Raw genomic sequence first — 18,416 nt, 5'->3', positions numbered from 1 at the left:
GAACGGAACTGCGGGAGACCCGGAAAGCTGGGGAAAAGCTCGGGTCTGGCGGGGCAGCCACCTCGTTATCAGCATGCTCGGCATTGTTTCGGTTGAGGTTGAACGGCAGGGAAGTGATCTTGCCTACCGGACCCTTGCACCGCCTCAGGGAAGCCACCCCCACCCACCCACAGCCTTTAGCCAAAGGAAAGGAAGATCTCAGTCACTGATCAGAGGAAACAAGCAGGCAAGAGCAAAAACAGTTTAAAATAAATAAATAAAATAAAAAACAACCCCCCAACAACCCAAAACTTCTGCTCGTCTAATTGTTCCCATATGTTTTCCTCGGTTGTTTCCAAAAGGCAGCCAGACCGGGGGTGGGGTGGGGGGAAAAGGAGAAAGCCGGATCCCTTTATTGATTTGAAGGAGGAAGAAGTCACCCACTTGCCCATTTCACTTTCACTCCCATTTATAGGGGAAGCTCAGACTTATAGGGATAATCGACTTTTCCTGAGACGGGACCCCGAGTCTGGGGGTGACTGATGAGCAAGGATTAGAGGAGGTGGGGGAGAAAGGGCAACGCGCGCAGCGTCGATTTAGCGCTGTTCCCGCAGCGCCCCAGCCGGTCCCTTCTGCAAATAGACACCGAGGGTTGGGGGGGAAAGGAGGAGGAGGAGGAGGAGGAGGAGGAGGGGAGAAGGAGGCTGGGGGAGCCGGGAGGGAGGAGGGGATGAAGGAAGGTGCCTTCGGGAAAACGCGCAAGGGCGGGGATTAGCGCTGCCAATGAGGCCCCGGTGTTGGCCTTGCTAGGCGGGGAGACCCGGCTCGGAGCAGCCGCCTGGCAGTAGCAGCCCCGGGAGCGGCTGGAGGAGGAGGAGGAGAAAAAGAAAGAGGAGGAGGAGCAGTGGCAGCAGCCCCAGCAGCAGCAGCCGGGCAGAGGCGGCGGGGGGCAGCCGGGGTGCTGTGGCACTGGGCAGGGCGCTGGGCTGCGGGGCTGAGCGCGCACGCCGGGCACCGCTGAGCCCGTGCGCCTTGTGGAGCGAGCGCCCCGGAGGAGCTGGAAACTTTCCCAGCGGCAGGTAACTTGGCGCAGTCCCGGGCGCATGGGGAGCTGTGGCGGGGCCGGCTTCTTAAGATGGTTTCTTTCTTTTTCTTTCTTTTTTATTTTTTCTCTTTTTTTTTTAAATTCTCGGAGTGTGGACAGCAGTACGCGTTGTGTGCAGGGTGGAAGGATGGGCGTGGGAAAGTTTCTCTCGCCGCACCCCCCTTTTCCTGTGCACCCCCCATTCCCAGCTGCGGGGGAATAGGCTCGGACATGTTGGGTGCTCCGCGGGGCCTCAGGTCTGAGCTGCAAGTCCGCCCTTTTCCATTTTCTTCCCTTCCCAGTCCTGCCCTGCCCTGCCCCGCCCCGGTCGGGGTAGGCCCGCTGCTAGACGGGTGGAAATGTCCTCTGGGGATGTAGAAGTTTGGGGTCACTCTGCTCGGACGCTTTACCCCCTCTGTGCTCTGGATTCTTTTTCTCCCTCCCTGTTCTGTTGCCCCCAGGCTTGGCAAGGGCCTGGACTGCGCCTGGTACCTGGAGCGGGGGAAGGTGGTGGGGAGGAAACTGTAGAGGAGGTGGGAGGAAAGGGGTACCTGGCACCGCTAAATCAGGAGAAAGAAGGCGCTCTGGGGCGTTGGCAGTGAAAGTCGCAAGGGTCTCTAAGCCGAAGGGGCAAGTGTTGAAGGGAGGTAGATGGTCACGTAAGCCACATTCCCGGAGAAAGTCTCCAACTTTGTAGACTTTTAAAGAAACCATATGACATCCTTCCCCTCCACCCCCCCACCCCCCCATGCCCTCCTCTCAACTACTCTTCTCCCCTCCCGTTTTTCTTTTGTACTGTGTAGGATAAGGATGGTTTGGCTTGAATAATAGAAAAAGAATGTGTAAAGAGTATCTCTACTGCTTTACTCCCGGAGAAATGCATTTCTTTTCTTAATTTAATGGCACTATGCAAATCAGGGAGATTAAGGGTATTGACCTCGAGATCTAGGCAGAAGCAGAGTTTCCCAGAGGTAGAGCATTCCAAAATTTAAGTCTAAAAAGCAAACCCCAAACGTTGGGAACTCTCAGTTTGTAGATCAAAGTCTTTTTTAACTCCTTTAAAAGTTGTCTTGATTTATTGTGATAGGCTTCTGACCGGAAATGTGGTGATTGATAACGAAGTAGAACCACTAGGGATTCACCTGCGGTGAACCTTACCACAGATATCCACTCCCACTCTCACCTTTGTTGGTACTTCGTCGTAAATGGCCGTACCTGGAATGATGTCATTGGAGGTTATCTACAAACTCCCAGTTTCTTGACTGTGGGAGCACAAAATGGGATCGTAGGTAGTGAGTGTCCTTTAATCCTGAATTTGACTGACAAAGAACACCTCAATTACTTTATTTATTTATTTTCTAAGGAAATTGGGGTTAAGTGACTTCGCCAGGGCCACATAGCTAGGAACTGTTAAGTGTCTAAGGCAAAGATTTGAACTCAGGTCCTCCTGACTTCAGGGCTGGTGTTCCAACTATTACACCAACTAGCTGCCCCCACCCCAATTACTCTTAGTTGAAAATTGGAAGACGTAGCAGTGAATGATTTTTGCTTAGGATATCCTCCAGACTCCTCTGCTTGAAAAGGAGGTGCCTAATTCAAAACCTTTGAAGAAAGGATTTAGGAATTGGCTCTTGTCGCTAAATAAGGCTTGTGTGTTGGTTTTCTTTTTCGGTGGGCTAGTGGGGGAGGAGGCTGCTTTAGGAAAGAAGGATGTTTGTGGCTCTACCTTTCCCCCTCTTTCCCCCCTCCTCCCCAGTATCTTCCTCGTGTTTGCCAGGGTGGCACTGTAACGCAAGGGGTGAGGGGTGGAGGGGAAGGGCACATAGTACTAGTTACAGAGGAAGGAATAAGTAAAGACTTCCCTATCTGGCAGAGTAGTGTCAGCCCAGCTACTGGGAAAGTCAGGAGATTTTTGGCCCTTAACAGCCGCCTTTTTTGATTGCTGGGAATGAAGGATTTTATGAGGGATGGAGAGGTGTTCATTATAGTATTTTGAATGTTTTACTCATTCAGGCTATTTACCAAGCCTTGCAAGGAGATTACACCAAGTATGTTGATTTCTGTGCGAAGTTTCTGTGTGAGCCAGAATGCATGGTGGGTGTCAGCCATAGTGCTTTTGTAAATATATCCTGGTGGTTTTAAAATTAAAAGTATTCAGAAGTAAAAGGAAATAAATATGGTATCTGACATCCTTCAGTGTTTCCGCCTAGTGTTGATCCAGTTACTTACCTGCCAAGTGATCCCATTCCAGAGCTTCCTGACTCCTGTGATTTGACAATAAAGGATGGGAAATAGTGTCATTGACTTTCAGTGAAGTCAGGAAAGTCCAGAAATAAGTTTAAGGTTCTCTTCAAGTGACTTGGCCTTGCAGATGTGGTACAACAAATATAATTTTAGCTAGTAGTTGGAAGTGGCAGATTTCCTGCTTTCTTTGGTTTGGTTAAGCCCTAGAATGTCCAAATTATGATTTCTGTTCATTGTACAACACAAACATAATTTTTTTCATAGCCAGTCTTTTCTCAGCTTCCCATAATTGCCTGTAGGAAAGAACATTTTGTTGGTCTAACCACATTCGTTTATTTGGTGCCATGGCAGCTTTTGTGATACTGGTGATCCGAGGGCATCATTTTAAGGATGGTGAAGTAATCTTGATTAAATTGTTCATTTTTGTGCAACGTCATCTTCTGAATAAAGTGTTACTGATTAATACTTCATCTCCCTGGGAAGCACTAAAACTAGCATCCCAGTTAAGGGAGAGCTGTAATCCATAGTATAATTATGCCTGATGGCATAGCCGGAGGTTAACATTATGTCAATGTTTCCATTATACATTTCTAATTCAATTGTTAAGGTTTTGTCTGGGTTACAAATGGACTTTGTAGGTCTTAGAGAGTAGCTTTTATTTTTTTTTTAAACCTTTTCTGAGTTCACTTTAATTGAGAAGTTAATGGGGTAAATTTGTAAATGCAAGAGCAAGCCGAAGGCTTTTTGTTTTTGATTTTTTTTAATTAGGTGAGTTGTACTGGTTTTGTTTCCATATTTTTCCACCCATAAAACTAGTAAAAAAGCAGCCCCTTCTCCATCCTTTTCCTAATTAAAAAGATTACCAAAAGACACATATGAGCAAAACTAGTTGTGTGACCTTGGAGAAAAGTCAGTTAACTTGTCTCTGGCCCATTGCTATGAAAGAAAGAGCTTAGCTTAAGTGATGCTGTTAAACAAATAATACTGGTTTTGGAGTCATGATGTGGGTAATAGGGAAGTCACTTAACTGTTCTATACCTGGATTTCTTAATCTATAATAAGAAGGAATTGAGGCTACATGATCTCTTACAACCTAAAGTTCTGTGATCTCTTATGTCTCTTTCTAGTCCCAAAATTCTATTAGAAGAAAGGTGAAAACTGGATTTTCTATAGTTAATATTACCTCCTAGTTTCTATGAAATAAGCATTTATTAAGTGCCTAGTGTTTGCCAGCCACTGAACTGGGCTTTTGATATTACAAAGAATGAAGTGATCCGTCCTCCAAAGAAGCTGTGCAAGCTTGAACAAATCATTTAATTACTCTGAGCCTCAGTTTCCATATATGTAAAATATGAGTGGTAACTCAAGATGTAATTTTGTGAAAAGGACTTTATAAATGGTAAAGAACTATATAAAATGAGCTATGATTATGATGGAACCTGAGATTTGGAGTCAGAGCACCTGGATTCTGATCTAGGCTTTGCTACTAATTAACTGTTTGACTTTAGCCACCTTAATCTCTAGTTTTTCTTTGCTTCAGTTTATTTGTAAAATGTGACTAGATGGTTGACCCCTAGGATTAAATGCCTTCTAGTTCTTTGATCTGAATTGTATATTGTTGCCTTGAGAATGGGCCAGAATCTTAGAGCCAGGTCAAGTAAGGCTAATCTGTGACAGTTTTCCATACCATATTTTTATTTACATTTGAACTGGTTCTCTTAAGAGAACAGGAATTAACAGCTGGGCTTCATCAGGAATTAAAAACCAGAGCAAAATTTAAGAAAAACTTTCTCTAAAAAAGTCATCTGTCTAGAACTAGCAATTATATATTTAACAATCCTCCCTCTTTATTTCTTTATTGCTCCCTTCTTTCTCCATTCCTCCCTTCTTCCCTCCCTTCTTTACTTTTTTCTTTCTCTCCTTTCTCTGCCTTACTCCTCCTTTTTCTTTCTTCCTTCTTTTCACTTTCTCTTTATTTTTCTCTTTTCCTTTCTCTCTTACTCTTTCTTCCTTCCATCTTTCCTCCCTAACTTCTTTTCTTCTTTCTTTCCTTTCCCTTCCTTTTTTCCCAAACATTTTAACCTGGGCAAGCATTCCTGTGAAAATCACTTCTCCAAACCTATACCTCTTGAAGATAAAATAATCCAGCGCTTCTTTTGTCTTTCATCTTGGTATATTTTAGCCTAATTGCAAAATTTGGATGAAAATCCTATTTCTGTTCCATTTTCCTATGTACTGCTTACTGTTGTCTGGATAAATCTGCTTCTGGAGCCCTGGCCTTCTTAAATATTTCTTTTATGCCATTGGACTAATGATAGAGATGTGACAAGTTGCTGGTGACCCATTTTTCCCTAGCATGCCATCCCCAAATGATTTTGCTGCAGTCTACTAGTCTATTTATGAACTTTAAGAGGCCGTAAGTGCAGTTTGACACTCATCTTAACACGCTTATGGATTTTTTAAAAGGTCCTAAAATTAAGTTTAGACTCTTTTAGATCTGAATCCTGTCCATCTCCTGCACTTCCGAGAAAGTTTCTTATTGATAAATTTTAAATTTTCAGATGAAATCTTGTTTTAAAGTAAAGATAATGCTACATACTTACTTTTGCTACTTAAAAAATACCTACTGAGTAGGAAAAAATCAAGGAAACTTCCATCAAACCTGAAAGCCTCTCATTTGTTGTTTTGGAGTAATATTTAATAGATAGTGTGGAATATTTTAAAAATGATTGTAGACTTTGGAAGCTTATTGTGATTGAAAGAACACTGAGTCTTAGCTCTAATGAATACTGTTTGTGACTTCTGGGCAAATAATTTAACCTTAGTATTCCTCCCATTTCCTCAGCTCTAAAATGGGGATAGTAACACTTGTATCTTACTTAAAAAGGGTCATTGGAGAAAGTGCTTTGTAAACTTCCAGATTTAGCCTGTTGAAGTAGAAAAAGTGACGAATTTAAAGTCATTGGTTGTGACATTGGGTAAATCATTGATGTCATTGATCTTAGGATCTAGATTTAAAGCTAGAAGGAGCTCAGAAACCATATAGTTCAACACTCTTTATATTTTCAATACTCTTTATGTTAGCTGTTCCTTATACCCTTCGTCGGTTAAAGCCTTATATTCTTTTTAAAATTAAATTTTATTTTTTCTCTTAAGAAAGCATTTGTTTTCAGTCTTACCTTCTTCCCCCACTGGAAGAGAGAAAAAGAAAAGTCAAAGCCCTTGTGACAACTATGTATAGTCAAACAAAACAAAATCCCTCATAGGCTGTGTTTTTAAAAATGTATGTCCAATTCTGCATATTTAGTGCATCATCTCTCTTTGAGGAGATTTTGAGTCAGCTACATGACCCAGTTAATAACATCCTAGTCCTGAAGTCAGGAAGATGACCTGAGTTCAAATTTAATTTCAGACACTTAGTAGCTGTGTGATTCTGGATAAGTCACTTAACCAATGTTTGCTTCAGTTTCCTCACCTGTAAAATGGGAATAAGAAGTTTCCAGTTCCTTGCCTCCACAAAAAGATAGGCATTAGATCCTTGAGGGAGAACTGGAAGAGACTTTAAGGAGCCATATCATCCCACATCTTTTTTTATAGATGAGGAAATTGAAGCCAAGTAGGTTAAGCATAGTGCCTACTATATAGTAGGCACTTAAGAAATGTATTTTGAATTGAAATGACTTGCTTAAAGTTTCACAGGTAGATAGTAAATTGCTGGGCTGACATTTGAACTTGGGTACTCTGAGTTAGAGCCATTTCCATTTCCACTGTACATGATCCTTTTTCCATTTACCTCCTTTTTTCTTCTGTAAATACACACACACACATAGAACAAGAGAACATGGTTCTAAATAAGAGCTTCTTAAACTGTGGATCGAAACCCTATGTGGGGTCTGATAGCAACGTGGGGTTGCGAAATGACAATTTGTTATCAGTAAATGTTTAATTTTTATACCTATTTCATATACTTGAATAGTTAGGGATTATATAAAAATTTCTTGAGTGAAAAGGTGTTATGAGTGGGGACAAAATGAAGTCCTGGTCTAAACGACATCTAAAATTTCTTCCAGCCCATTATCTATGATATTATGATGCTTAAAGTACTAAAGAAATGGCATTATTTTTATTAGAGACATTATTAGAAGGGACAAATTAGGATAGTTTTATTCATTTGGAACCATTCAAGTCCAAAGGCGTAAAACCAGGGAGTAGTGAAGTAATTAAAATTTTTTTTCCCCCTTGCTCTTGCTGTTGGAGACTACTGATTAGCAGGTGGTCAGCAACAAAAGAGCCACTTGGATAATAGCATTGGATTAAAGCAGTTTGTCCTACTGTATTTGTATCATATATTTGTACTATTTACTTTTAGTAATATGGATGAATACTTTTTGTGTTTTGAGCTCCTCCAAAAAAGTTAGTTACTTAAAAAAAAAAAAAAATTACACATCGAGAATTCAATGTGGTCAGATGCTTAACTGCCATTTCCCAGTATGGGAAATTCAGTCTAGTCTTTTTAGTTGGGGGACTATTTCTGCCCCTTACTTATGTGGCGTCTTTTTCTCCAACAGTTTTTTTGAAAATATTTTCTTTTTAAAAAAATATGAATGTAATAAAAAGCTTAAGACATGAACATTTTAATATACAAAGAACAAAAAAGATTGCAAATGAAACTGAGGTTTAAGTTTTTTTTAAATTATGATATATATAATATACTAATAGCAAAATTGTTCTTTTTGTGTCATTCCCCTTTTCAAATTTCTTTTGCTTTCTTCTGTGACTTTTAATAAATGTTTAATTGAAGGCTTTTTTCCCCTTCCCTATGTCCCCATTTCTGACACTAACAACTAACACTCGCCCTTTTCCATCCTTGAAGCTTTCCTCTATAATAAATTGGTATAGTTTAGCAAAGCAAATTTAAAAATTTAATAATAGCTTTTTATTTTCAAAATACTTTCAAAATTAGTTTTCAACATTCTTGCAAAGCCTTGTTTTCCAAATTTTTCTTCTTTCCTTCCTCCCAACCCCCTCCCCTAGACGGCAAGTAATCCAGTAGGTTAAATATGTCCAGCAAAGCAAATTGACCCATCCCAGGAAGCTTTTTCATGGAAGGAGCCATTCACTCCATTCCTGACCAGAGAGGAGTTCTTACAGCTAAAACCTTGAAGTAGGCTGCTGCTACACCCATGACTCTGCTATTTAGATTCATCACTGCAGGGAGCATCTGGTTCTGCATTTGTTCCCAGAATGCAAGGTGACAGCTAGCCTGGAGTGCTTTATAGTTTGGATTAGCACCATCAATTATTAATGTTTATTGAGCACCCACTGACTGTACTATACACTTGAAGAAAAGCTCTATGGAGATAGGCCAAGGGCATGGCCACTTATTCCTTGGGGGCTAACATTTGAGACAGAGGGCATTGATACTGGCACACAGATGACATACAGAAAGAGAGGTGGATGGATCTAGTGATTAAGGAAAAAGAGTATTGTGGCACTTTGCAGTTAGAAAGACTAGGGGCTTTTTTCCTTTGGTTTTGAAGGGCTTATACTATAGTTGGATACTTGGAGATACTGGTTAACTTCACTGTCACATCCCATGCTGTAACCTTACACTTAAGGATAAAGAAACATAATCAGTCTTGTCTTCTAGGAGGTAGTGTCATAGGAAGAACTTTGAACTTGAAATAAGATAAAAACTGGGTTTAGTATTTTGCCTCTGATACTTAACTGTGATCTGGGCATGCCATTCATAAAAAAATCTTGGTTTTCTTATCTGTAAAATGGGGGTAGTTGTAGTGTTTATCTCTTAGGATTTTCTTTTTCTTTTTCTTTTTTTTTGGTCCAGATCTGTGATGTTATCTTAGGGAGCTCCAGGTAAAGAAATTCTACCAATGAAGGCCGACAATTGTTACGCAATTTATCATCTTAGAGCAGGAGTCCTTATAGTGTAATTTGAGGATCTCTGGAGGTCCTTCAGCGGGCCCTTGAGGTCAAAACTATTTTCATAATAATACTTTAAGATGTTTTAATTTCTAAGGAGGTATATATTGATTGACTGGGGCAGTTGGTGGCACAGTGGATGGAGCACCAGGCCTTGAGAGAGAAAGAAACATCTCAGTTCAAATCCAGCCTCAGGCACTTAGTTGCCATGCAACCCTGGACCCCTGTTTGCCTCAGTTTCTCATCTGTAAAAAAAAAAAAAAAAAGCTGTAGGAAGAAATAGCAAGAAAACTCCAAATGAGGTTGTGAAGAATTGAGTATGACTGATCAAATAAACAAAAAATAAATTATATATATTGATTAATGTAACCTTCAAAAACAAAAACTTTGTGGGAGGAGTATTTTTTAAAAAATGTAAAAGAGTCCCGAAACCAAAAAACTTTGGGACATAAAGACTTTAAATGACTTACTTGCTCAGGAATCACAAAATCCATTCATGTCAAAGACTAGATTTGAAGGTAGTTTTGTCTGATTATGAGGCTGGCTTTCTACCTCATTTGAGTCTTAAGTTAAAATAAGAATCTGATTTAATTTGTAAACCTTAAATTATTCAACAAAGTTAATTTCTTGTTATTAACATAAATAAAACTAAAATTACTTATTGGTTACTTTTCTTGAAGGAGGGACCCATTTTCAAAATTGCTGTTTTACTGCTTGCTCTTAGGTGGGAACCAAACTTTAGACTTCTTTAACATGATTCAAAATACTGAGAGCTTTTGATTAGTTTTCTTAACATTTGGAAACATTGACAGTTTTCTTAAATCTGCAGACTGTCGCAATAGAAAAATATTTTCTACAGCTAGTGTACCTCACCTACATAATTTTTTTTCCCTATTCTTCAGTGTTTGAGTAATATTAAAGCATTCAACATTAGCCTCCCTGCTCTGTCTTGTGTGAATATAAATATATGCTTCATTTCTGAATTTCTTGTAAAAGGAATGGAAGAGTAGTAAATGACCAAGTCCCTTTATTTTACAGATGAAAAAACTGGAGGCTAAGTAAGGTGTGGAAGATTATACCTGTAGAAGGTGAGAGAGGGGAAGGAGAGTTATAATAGCTGTATTTTGTTTTTAAGAAAAATTCCTAATAATTAGAGTTGTTTAAAATTAGAAAAACCTGTATTATTTCTTGTCATCATGCAGAGGCTGTGGGGAGACCCCATCCACAAAGAGCTTTTGTTTACAAGAGTTGCATCAATCAATATATATATATAGTTTGTTGTTCATTTGATTAGTCATACCTAACTCTTCATAACCCCATTTGGAGTTTTCTTGCCATTTTTTCCCGCAACCTTTTTTTTCTTTCTTTCTTTTCTTTCTTTCTTTCTTTTTTTTTTTTTTTTTTTAACAGATGAAGAAACTGCTACAAACAGGGGTCCAGTACAAACACTCGAAGGGAAAGGATTAACTATATAGTTCCTAAAACCAACAACAATGTGCCAGGCACTAAGCTAACTATTTTTACAAATATTGTTTCATTTGATCCTCACAACAACTCTGCAAAAAAAGACAAAAACAAAATCCTGTTCCCATTTTACATTTGTAGAAACTGAGGCAAACAGGGTTAAGTGATTTTCCTAGGGTCACACAGCTACTAAGTATCAGAGACCATGTTTGAAGTTTACATATGCTCCCAGAAGGAGCTTTCTGTTTAGTTGGATAGACAAGAAAACATGTTTGAAAGGTAACAGCTGAAGGTTTCTCACATAGTTCTGTATTGAACCCTCTAGTCTTTGGCCTTTGTACTATAGGGTGATCTCCTCAGTTCTCATGGATTTAATGCTGACTCTTCTTAAATCCATCTGCTGCTTAAAACCTCCCTGCTGACCTCCAGTCTTATATCTCCAACTGCTTTGAACTGAATGTCCAGCAAATATCTTAAATTCAGCATGTCCAAAATATAACTTATTCCCCTTCTTCAATTTTCTATCTTCAGAGGTATCAACATTTTCCTTTCCCCTCAATTTTGGATTCCTCCCCCCACTCCCCGTCACCCCAATCTGTTGCCAAGGCTTGTGGGTTTCATCTCTGCAATATCTCTCATGTATTCCCTTCTTTCTTCCGACCCTGCTACTCTCTGGTACATGCTCTCATCATCTCACTCTTGGAGGCATTGCTATTGCAGTAACCTGCTGGTAGGTCTACCTGCCTCAAGACCCTCCCCAACTCCAATCCATCCTCCATTCCACCAATAAAGTGATTTTCCTGAAGCAAGGGTGCTGACCAGGTCAGCTCTTCCTGAAGAGTTCTCTAACTAAATCTTGTACAGAAAACCTTTCCCAACTTTTTGATTCTACATAACCTACCTCTACCCAAGAATCCTTCTCCTGTTTTCTCCCTTCACTCTTTTCCTTTGCTTTCTTGTTTCTAGCTGAATTTAGAAAACTTTTAAGGCTATATTATACACACACACACATATATGTATATATCTACATATGTATCCCTACATACATATACATATATATATGTTGTTTCCTCTCTATCCCATTCTCACCTTCTATCCTTTCCCCCACTTATCCCCATTCCCTTACTCTTTTATTCCCTTCTAAATGTATCCTTTCTTTATCCCAGATCTGATCTGAGTAGGGCTTTCTAACCTTTTGAATTCTAGAGCCTTCCCCTGTTGATTATTTCTTATTTTATCTTGTATGCAGCTTGTGGGTACATTTTTTTTGTATTTATTTAACATATTTGTTTGCTTATTGGCTCCTCTATTGCATTTTGAACTCTTTGAAGGGATATTTTTGCCTCTTTTTGTATCCTTAGTGTTAGCCCCGTGCCTGATACATAATAATAGTAGGCTCTTAGTACATGTATATTGACTAACAACAACTACCACAAATGTGTGATGTATAAGTGTCAAATAGTTCCTTAGAGATATTCTAGTCTAATTCCATCCTACTATGTTTGTTGCTAATTTGTTTTTCAGGCTGACTCTTTGTTATTCCATTTGGGGTTTTTTCTTGACAAACATATTAGAATCATTTAGTTCATTTATTTTTATTTTTTTCGTTTGTCTCAGTTTTACAGATGAGAAAATGGAGGTAATGGAGTTAAGTGACTGGCCTAGAATCATGCAGCTAAGTGTCTGAGGACAGATTTGAACTCTGGAAGATTAGTCTCTAGATCTGTCATTCTATTCATTTTGCCACCTAACTGCCTTATCCTTTTATATAGGAAAATAAGACCTACAGAACATGAAATAATCTGTCTGAAGTGTTGCAGATAATCATGTGGAGCCAGAATTAGAATCCTGGTTCTCTAAACAATATAAACTAAAATGCTTTTGTAATTCTTGTGAGCCAGAGGCTGGTTGGGAAGGGCTTATGGTTGAGATGAAACCTGACTTTAATAAGTAACTATTGAGCTCCTCCTTAAAAGTAAGGGCCTCTAGGACAGGGACTTTTTCCTTCTTTGATTTGGGATTCCTGGTGCTTAATGGAGCTTCTCTATATAATTTTTGCTTAAAATAAATAATTGAATTGATGGATTTGAGCTGAGCTATGCCGTAACCCTAAAGAAGATGATCATTCCCTTACAACATAGTAGGGATGAAGTGTCTCTATAGGTCTAGCCCAGCTGGGCAGATTATTCACTAATTTCAGTTATTTGTACCAATGCCTCCCCTTCATTGGTGTGCTTAATTGAGGGTTGACAAGTATAGGGCATTAAAGAGGAAACAGATGTCACAGGGTCTCACAGGATGGAAAAGATTGAAAATCAGGGTGCTTGAATACAGTGACTTTTAGCTCTGATAAGTGATATTTAGTGATTTTTTCCCCCACTCTTATCCACATACAAAAAAGTTCCTATTCTGAAAAATATTACATAAAATTAGTAAAACTGATTATAACGATGTGAATGAAATGATCATTCTGAAAAAGTTGAACTCTGAACAGTTGAAAAGCCAATAATGACTTCATGTAAGAGATAATGAAACATGGTTCTACCACAAGGTAGGATCTGTTAAGATAGAGTTGTATATACTGTCAGTTTTTACTTAACTGTTTTTTCTTAGTCTAAAGGAAGATTTAATTTGGATAGATACTTGTGTAACAAAAGAAGGCATTAATAAAACTTATTTTAAAAAAACTACCATGGCTAAAATTTTTATAGGTGAATTGCTCCTTGATTTTGTACGTTCACATATGAAAACATCCTAATGTTGGATTTGATGTTTTTGAGTAGAAGTGTTTTAAAAGTTAAATTACAAGATGGGATATGGCATAACTTGCCTTGAGTAAACTAGGGTGCCACACTGGAAACTTTTAGCTGGAGAGTAGAATTTAGCACAAGGCCAGACCTATCATGAAACCTATCCAAAGAGGTTTTTTATTGAAATCCTGAAAAGACTTAAGTCATTTGACCTTTCCCTCCTCTGTGGACAGAGGATAGTGTTATACTTCCAGTAAGATGACAGTGTTAGAAAACAGAAAATCTTTGATAAAGTTATTTAGTTTTAAAAATTTTGCTTATTGGTTTGTGATAAATTTAGATTTTAGGAGAGAATCTGGAAATGGTTAAGTAACACAAGGAAGGCCTTCAAAAAAAAGTGTTTGATGTTTTGGCTTGTGTGTTACTCTGAAGTCAACAAATTTTATGGCTTGGAGGTAGTAGGGAGGCTTTTTTTTTTTTTTTTTTTTTTTTAAGTTTTTATAAATATATATATATATATATATATATATATATATATATATATATATATATATATATATTTCCCCCCGCACCCCTTGCTTCGAGTCCAGAGGCCATCCATGTAGTTTCTTAAGTATCCAACAAATTTGATAATGTTTAAATCTATTATTTATTTCAATATAATTTTTCATCAGTAAGTCAGTTAAAGGTGATGGATTCCTCCCAATAATTTAATTGGGAAGAAATTTTTTATAAGAGATTATTCATACTTTTACTAAAAGCAAATATCAATAGGAGTATTTATGGGCTAGAAAAGGGCTGGCCTATAGATTTGCACATGTATAGACTGTAAAAATGAATATCCCATAAAGTAATTTGTAGAAGATGACAGACTATATAGCATTTAGAATTGGAAGATGGAGACCCAGAACAAGAGCAATCTCTTCAAAGAAATAACAGTGCATTGGAGATGTTTTTGAATTTAAGAATTTTTGCCAATTTAATGAGAACATGGGTTTCTGGGGTGGGTTACCTCAAAATGACTTTTCAAGAGATTTTTAATATAAATCATGAGTACTTTAAAAGGAAGCACTCCCCAGAAGCCCTTTGAGAGTGAAATCTTTTCTCCTCTTTCCCACTCCTTTTTTTTGGGGGGGAGAGGCAGTGGGGGAAAAGGAGGGTACTTTGGGTACTTTATGTAATTTAGGCCAAGCATTAGTTAAGTGATCTATCACCAATACCTGTCTCTTTCAAATGAATTGAGGGGGAATTAATTTTATTTGCACATTAAGAAGATCGACTTGATTTATCCCAAGTGAATTATAGCCAAAAAGTATTCTGAGTTATTGGCTTAGTTTAAGCCAAGATATATGTTCTTGTATCTTAAATAAAAAAGATATAAACCATATGTCTTCACTGGTGAACAAACTGGATAATAAATGCATATTCATTTTGGTTTTAGAGTTCTGCTTAGATTTAAAGCAAGGGAATTGAAGTTGGAATCTGAATCACTTTATTATCTATAGAAGCACAGTGCTATTCATTTGGTGCTTGATGGAGGAACTTTTGTTGATTTGGATTTTGAACAGGTTAATTTTAGCAGAGAGCCATTGTGGTATACTGAATTCAGAGTGGACTTGGGAGTAAGAGACTTGGATTCAAGTCCTGACCCTGACACATACTATTGATAAAAAAGGCGTTTTCTCCATTTTCCCCATACAGAGGCCTCATTCCTCTCAGCTGAAGAGCTAATCAATAGGGGAACAAAAAGCATATATTCACTTTTATATCTTCTCCCCATCTCTCTATAAATCTTTAGTAGAGTTTTTGGTACGTATTTATATAATATATATGCACATCTATATTCAATCAGTCAGACACAGAAAGGATAACCCTGAGCTTGTGGAATGCTTGTGGGATGGAACTTGGAAATTAGAGTATTTTTATCATGGACACCACAATCTACATGCCATCTGTTTTTCCTGGTCAGTGCAATAATGAGTGCCAGGGACCACCATGTTCTGACTCTTTGTGGTAGAGATACTGGAGTGGTTTGCCATTTTCTTCTCCATCTTATTTTACACATGAGGAAATGAGGCAAGCAGGGTTAAGTGACTTGCTCAGGGTCCCACAGCTAGTGTCTGAATTTGGATTTGACTCCAGGGTTTTTGTCCTGCCCCCTCCGTGCCCCTTGGGCCATTCTGGCCTGCTTTGGTGGACAGTTTCATTATCTGGGAGTACCTATATCAGTGAAATCACTGGTCCAGTTTCTCCCTGGAGGCCTTGGATAGATGCATAGAACACTAGGCTTGGAATCAGGAATAGCATTGCTCAAATTAACTGTGTGATCTCTCTCAGGTACAGCTCTTTAACTTTAGTTTATTTCAGTTTCCTCATTTGTAAAATGTAAAATTAGTAGCACACCTACCTTGCCCGGTAGTTGTGGGCATCAAATAAGATATTTATAAAAAGTATATACGTAGAGCCTTGCATAGAGTGAGTACTGTATAAATGCTTATTTGTTATTCCCTTTTCCTCCCTCTTTGCCTCTGTTTTTAAAGAAAGCCTCTGACTTTCTCCTGACTGGATTTACAGTCAAATAGGATGTAAAGGGATTTAGCTTGTATTCTTTGTGAAGAGGACATCTATCATTTGTGAAAAAGTAATAGCTAGCTTAGTAAATATAAGAATAGACACGTGTTAGTGAGTGGAAAAACAGAAGCATCCTGTGTTTGTCCTACTTCCCCCTGTCCTGTTATTCAGCACAGGGCAGGCTATCACAGGCAGGGCCCCAGTCCTTTCTTGTTATGGGGAAAAACATTTAGTTAATCTGAATAAAGGAATTGGAAACCCAGCTGTCTTGAGTTTATGGCTACAGGAGATGGTTTTTGCTTTTAAACTTTGCCATGCATGTTTAATCAAATAAACTAAAATTTTGAGTTCCATTTTTTTCAAATAGTAGCCATTTGAATGTCATCCCTTACTTGAGCTTGGGGTATTTTTCAAAGCTATTAAGCTTAATGTACTCGCTGAATTTCTATTATTTCAGCAAAACTTTAATAGGATACTTAATGGAGATGGTTCAGTGCATGGAGTAATTTTTTTTGAACAGTCACTGAGGAAGTGAAGGTGCTTATTAGCATTAAGCTATCACTAACAAAACTTAAGGTGTCTGGTTTTTATGAAAATTAACCTTTTAAAAGTTCCATTTATTTACTGAAAGTCTGAGAGCATGGGAGATTCTACACCCAGCACAGTCATTAGCATCTGGCTTGTTGGAGTGTGGTTTGGGGCAATAAACTTTTATTTCATTCTGGATAGAGAGGCCCAGTTTAAGCTAGAGACACAGCAGGAGGTATATTTCTATATTGTGCCGACTTCCAAGCCAAGAATAAAGATTATACTGTACATTTGACAACTGCTCTCAACAAGAGACGATTGGTGGCTCCCTGTGCAGGCATCTCAGAACCCATACTTGGGATGTTAGAAAGTGAGGTGCTTGGTGGGAATTTTCTAAGTCTGTTTCTTTACATAACCCATGGAGATAGTGGTATTCTCATCACCCCAAGTCAAGTTATTTCATGTTCTGGCTTTGTCCCTGGAATGCCAGACCATAGTTCATTCTGAGTGAAGGAAAAAACACTTATTTGTTATGTACCAGATTCTATTGTGAGCTCTGGGGTGGTGGAGGGGAAGAATACACAACATCAAAGCAAAGACTGGCTCTTGCTTTCCAGGAGCTACTCCCTAGCTGCTTCTGAAAAGCCTTGATAACAAATCTATTTACATTACTGTGCCCAGTGCAAATTTTACTACTTCCCCTCCACACCTTTCTCACCTCTCTCCAGTCCCGTGCCCCCCCCCCCAAAAAGTTAATTTCTAGAAAGAAACTTTGTAACATTAGTTATACTACAATTAGAGAATTTAAGAAGGTAGCTTTTTTTTCTTGCTGGAATAGTGTTCTAATCCAAGTAGAGTCTTACTAGAAATATTCTACTGGAGAATTGAACAGTGATATTCTCAGTTGTAAAAGATGTATATTTGATGGTGACATTTAAAAATTTATTTTATTTTATTTTATTTTTTGGTGGTGACATTCTAAATCCAGCAAAACTGTGTGTGTTTTTAGTTAGACTGAGATGGAAATACTTCAGATTTTACTGGACTTGTATTTATAGGATTAACTATTTTCCTGGCTAAAACCCCACAAGTTACTGTTACATGAGGAGAAAAAATAAACATGAAGTACTCTAATGAGAAAATCAGCTTAATGTCATTTTATTTCTCTTTTAAAAAATTAAGTATGAGTAGAACTTTAGATTTTTTTGGAAGTATATTCTGAAATTAGTGTACAGAAACACGTATGTTTTTTGGTGATGACCTTAGAATTGTGTTGTACAAGTTCATATTATTCCCGGTATTGAGAATGAGTGCCCTATAAAATATTGATTGTGGTTGAATAATTTAGACTTTTTTTTATGAGATGAACCTTTTGTTCTTCATTTTTTTTTCTTGTTGGCTGTCATTCTCTGTCAAATTGGCATCTGAGGATCAATGAAATAATCTCAAAGGTAGGTTTTCTCTTTAATCTTTTGTTAACAACATCCTCTCCCTTTCTTCTGAACCTGTAGGAATTATTCTTTCTATTCTCTTGCTACAAATGCTGTCTCAAGGTAGCAGAAATTAAGGTTCCAGCAGGACCCTTTTTAATTTCATAATTTACATTTACATATTATCACCTCTCTGTTCCCAAGCTGTAGAAACCATGTTGCATGAAAATGGCCAAAATTTAAATGTATATGTGTTTCTGTTTTTAAGAGCTTTTTATTCATTACCATAGCCTTTTGCATTGTATCTGCAGATATATATATATATATATGTTGAAAGAATTGAAGGATTTGTCAGGATGGTTCTCATTGCCTCTTTCCCCCTTCCCCTGCCCCATTTTAAAGTTAACCTCCCCTTCCCCTTTAATC

General features: G+C 38.3%; 1 protein-coding gene across 3 annotated transcripts in view; it reads left to right on the top strand.

The window, feature by feature from the left end:
- The first annotated feature begins 786 nt into the window (after window positions 1-786).
- The window catches only part of TANC1 (tetratricopeptide repeat, ankyrin repeat and coiled-coil containing 1), a 246,801-nt gene continuing 229,171 nt past the window's right edge, over window positions 787-18,416 (top strand). For 2 of the 3 annotated variants that reach the window (XM_023499223.2, XM_012544742.3), the window contains exon 1: window positions 787-1,058. The gene's annotated coding sequence lies outside the window, so the exon portion shown is untranslated. The remainder of the gene's footprint in view (window positions 1,059-18,416) is intronic. The other variant, XM_031960629.1, reaches the window with a different exon arrangement.

The sequence above is a fragment of the Sarcophilus harrisii genome, chromosome 3, assembly GCF_902635505.1.
Source record: "Sarcophilus harrisii chromosome 3, mSarHar1.11, whole genome shotgun sequence".
NCBI classification, from domain to species: domain Eukaryota; kingdom Metazoa; phylum Chordata; class Mammalia; order Dasyuromorphia; family Dasyuridae; genus Sarcophilus; species Sarcophilus harrisii.
The sequence above is the reverse complement of the archived record's forward strand: the minus strand, read 5'-3'. Positions and strand labels throughout refer to the sequence as shown.